Here is a 4,738-nt window from a genome sequence, read left to right as displayed (position 1 = left end):
ACCCAGCCTGTTCAGACAGACAGCCAGCTCTGTTAGCCGACAACCCAGCTCTGTTCGACAGACAGTCAGCTCTGTTAGACCCCAGAAACAACCCGCTCTGTTAGACAGACAGTTCGCTCTGTTAGACAGACATCCAGCTTCTGTTAGAACGACCAGTCCAAGCTTGTTAGACAGACAGCCCAAGCTCTGTTAGAACAGACAACTCAATTGGATCTTGCTCCTGCAACTTTCCTTTCAAATAGTAATGTCATGGCATCTCCTACATTCCCAATGCTGTGCGAGAGAGATCTCTTCTTGGTGAATATTAACACAATGCTGAAAGTGAGGGAGGAGAAGCATGGTCCAATATGGGCCCCATTGAACACTATTAACCCAGGAGATGGAAAGAGGTGAGGAAATGCCAGGAAAGGAAGACTGTTTCCCACCAAGCTTCAGGTCACTGTCATGTGCATTTGTCAGTACCCATCTGCTACATGTAGATTAAAGAAAGCTTGTGCTGTAACCCTATCTGTTTCTTCCCCTTCATTCTCTCTCTTCTCTGCAGCTCTGATACAATGTAGATTAGAAGCCTTGTAGTCTGTAACCCCCTCTCTGTTTCTCCCTCTGCCGCCTCTTGCACGCTCTTCCTTCCAAGCCGGCCAAGCCCATGACTCCAAGTGAGCAGCAGCAACAGTGTGAAGGAGGGGCTGTGAGGGATCGCTATCAGGAACAGAGTGGGTCTAGGGAACTATCAAGGTCAATCCCGACACCACAACACAACCAGCACACACACACACAAGCATCAACAACGCAACACACACACACACACAGACAACACACACACACACAACACACACCACACACACCACACACACACACTGCACACCCACACACACACACTACACACACACACACACACAGACACACATCACACCCACACAGCACAGACGTGACACACCAACACACACACACACACACAGCCTTGCAGAGACAAGACCACAGAGAGACTGGGTGTTGTTGACCTTGGGTGTGTGGAGCAAGTCAAAACAGAAGGGTGCGAACGTGGTGGTGTGTGTGTGTGGTTGTGGTGTGTGTGTGTGTGTGTGTGTGGTGTGTGTGTTGTGGTGGTGTGTGTGTGTTGTGTGTGTGTGTGTGTGTGTGTGTGTGTGTGTGTGTGTGTGTGGTGTGTGTGTGTGGTTTGTGTGGTGGGTTGTGTTGTGTGTGTGTGTGTGTGTGAGAGTGTGACCTTGATATGTCTCCCCAGTACCACTCTGCCTTCCTGTAGCGAATCCCTCAGCCTTCCTTCACCCTGTTGGCTGTGCTCACTGGAGCAATGGGCTGGCCGCTTGGGAGGTTAAGAGCTGCAATGAGGGGAGGGGAGGGGGAGAGGCGGGGAGAGAAACAGAGAGCGGTTTACAGCTACAAGCTTCTAATCTACATGTATCAGAGCTGCAGAGAGAGAGAGAGAGAGGGGGGGAGAGAAACAGGAGGTTACAGCTTACAGGCTTCTTAATCTACATGTATCAGAGGTACTGACAATGCCACATGACAGTGGGACCTGAAGCTGTGTGGGAAAAGTCTTCCTTTCCTGTCATTTCTCACCTCTTTCCATCTCCTGGTTTAGATGATGTCTCAATGGCCATATTGACCATGCTTCTCCTCCCTCACTTTCAGCATTGTGTTAATGATTCACCAAGAAAGATCCTCTCTCCACAGCAATGTGGATGTAGAGATGCAGACAATACTTATTTGAAGGAACAGGTTGCAGGAGCAGAATTCCATTTCGGAGTCTGTCTGTCTTAACGAGCTTGGGCTGTCTGTCTTAACAGAGCTGGAACTGTCTGTCTAACAAGCTGGACTGTCTGTCTAACAGAGCTGGACTGTCTTCTAACAGAGCTGGGTTTTGTAATGTCTAACAGAGCTGGCTTGTCTGTCCTACAGAGCTGGGTTGTCTGTCTAACAGAGCTGGGCTGTCTGTCTAACAGAGCTGGTTGTCTGTCAACAAGAGCTGGGTTGTCTGTCTAACAGAGCTAGACGGTCCTGTTCTAAAAGAGCTGGGCTGTCTGTCTAACAGAGCTTGGAAACTCGTCTGTCAACAGAGCTGGACTGTCGTTCCCTAACGAGCTGGACTGTCTGTCTCACAGAGCTGGACTGTCTGTCTACAGGCTGGGCTGTCTGTCTCACAGAGCTGGGACTGTCTGTCTCACAGAGGCTGGGATGTCTGTCTCACAGAGCTGGACTGTCTGTCTAACAGAGCTGGGCTGTCTGTCTACACAGAGCTGGGCTTGTCTGTCTAACAGAGCTGGGCTGTCTGTCTAACCGAGCTGGCCTGTCCTGTCTAAGAGCTGGAATGTCTGTCTCATCAGAGCTGGACTGTCTGTCTAACAGAGCTGGGCTGTCCTGTCTCACAGAGCTGGGATGTCTGTCTCACAGAGCCTGGGATGTCTGTCCTCACAGAGCGGACTGTCTGTCCCTAACAGACTGGCTGGTCTGTTCTAACAGAGTGGGCCTGTCTGTCTACCAGAGCTGCTGCTCCTGTCCTAACCGAGCTGGGCTGTCTGTCTAACAGAGCTGGGTTGTCTGTCTTAAACAGAGCTGGACTGTCTGTCTAACAGAGCTGGACGTCTGTTCTAACAGAGCTGGGCTGTCTGTCTAACAGACTGGGCTGTCTTGTCTAACCAGAGCTGGGCTGTCTGTCCATACAGAAGCCCTTTGGGGGGCCTTTTGTCTGTCTAACAGAGCTGGGCTTGTCTGTCTAACAGAGCTGGACTGTCGGTCTACAGAAGCTGGACTGTCTGTCTAACAGAGCTGGACTGTCTGTCTAACAGAGCTGGCGTCTGCTAAACAGAGCTTCTTGTTCAATCTTGTGTTTATTTGTAGTGCTACATTGATTGATGACTGTAATTGCTGGTTATGGAGCTTGTAGGAAAGGCATCAACTCACTGTACTGTTTCCCATGCTCTACAGGGACACTTAGAGGAATTAACACGTAAACTGAGAGTAGAACTGATGGAATAAATCTGCATTACTGGTGACAGTAAAAGGGCCATAGATATGTGACGCCCATAAAGCATTTGTCACACATTTCATTCCCTCCATAGGCAGAGAGCTCTTAAGTAACAATAAGTTCAGTTGGAAGCAGAACTGCGTTACAGTTGGAGCAGACCTGAGGTTACAACTGAGTTACCGTTGGAGCAGACTGAGTTACAGTTGGAGCAGACTGAGTTACAGTTGGATTAAAGACCTGAGTTACTGTTGGATTAGCTGAGTTAACAGTTGGATGTAGACTGAAGTTACAGACTGAGTTAACAGACTGAGCTACAGACTGAGTTACAGTTGGCGCAGACTGAGTTTACAGACTGAGTTCACAGACTGAGTTACAGTTGGAGTAGCACTGAGTTACAGACTGAGTTACAGTTGGCGTAGACTGAGTTACAGACTGAGCTACATACTCAGTTACAGACTGAGTTACAGACTGAGCTACAGACTGGTTCCAGTTGGAGCAGACTGAGTTACAGACTGAGTTACAGGACTGAGTTACAGTTGGAGCAGACTGAGTTACAGTTGGAGTAGACTGAGTACAGACTGAGTTACAGTTGGTAGTAGACTGAGTTACAGACTGAGCTTACCATACTCCAGTTACAGACTGCGTTACAGACTGAGTTACAGTTGGAGCAGACTGGAGTTACAACTGTCTGTCTAACAGAGCTGGGCTGTCTGTCTAACAGAGCTGGGCTGTCTGTCTAACAGAGCTGGACTGTCTGTCTAACAGAGCTGGACTGTCTGTCTCACAGAGCTGGACTGTCTGTCTAACAGAGCTGGGCTGTCTGTCTCACAGAGCTGGGATGTCTGTCTCACAGAGCTGGGATGTCTGTCTCACAGAGCTGGACTGTCTGTCTAACAGAGCTGGGCTGTCTGTCTAACAGAGCTGGGCTGTCTGTCTAACAGAGCTGGGCTGTCTGTCTAACCGAGCTGGGCTGTCTGTCTAACAGAGCTGGGCTGTCTGTCTAACAGAGCTGGACTGTCTGTCTAACAGAGCTGGACTGTCTGTCTAACAGAGCTGGACTGTCTGTCTAACAGAGCTGGGCTGTCTGTCTAACAGAGCTTCTGTTCAATCTTGTGTTATTTGTAGTGCTACATTGATTGATGACTGTATTGCTGGTTATGGAGCTTGTAGGAAAGGCATCACTCACTGTCTGTTCCCATGCTCTACAGGGACACTTAGAGGAAGTTACACGTACTGAGAGTAGAACTGATGAATAAATATGCATTACTGGTGACAGTAAAGGGCCATAGAATATGTGACAGCCATAAAGCATTTGTCACACATCATTCCCTGCCATAGGAGAGAGCTCTTAGTAAAATAAGTTACAGTTGGAGCAGACTGAGTTACAGTTGGAGCAGACTGAGTTACAAACTGAGTTACAGTTGGAGCAGACTGAGTTACAGTTGGAGCAGACTGAGTTACAGTTGGATTAGACTGAGTTACTGTTGGATTAGACTGAGTTACAGTTGGAGTAGACTGAGTTACAGACTGAGTTACAGACTGAGCTACAGACTGAGTTACAGTTGGAGCAGACTGAGTTACAGACTGAGTTACAGACTGAGTTACAGTTGGAGTAGACTGAGTTACAGACTGAGTTACAGTCTACCTACTCGTTACAAGACTTGCCTTACAACCTGACTAACAGACTGATCTACATTGACAGACTGGTTAAAACCAAATGGGTTTTGTTTTAAAACAGGGGGAAACTGGAAA

Source organism: Salvelinus sp. IW2-2015, unplaced genomic scaffold, assembly GCF_002910315.2.
Source record: "Salvelinus sp. IW2-2015 unplaced genomic scaffold, ASM291031v2 Un_scaffold6361, whole genome shotgun sequence".
Lineage (NCBI taxonomy): Eukaryota > Metazoa > Chordata > Actinopteri > Salmoniformes > Salmonidae > Salvelinus > Salvelinus sp. IW2-2015.
This window is presented reverse-complemented; position numbering follows the sequence as displayed.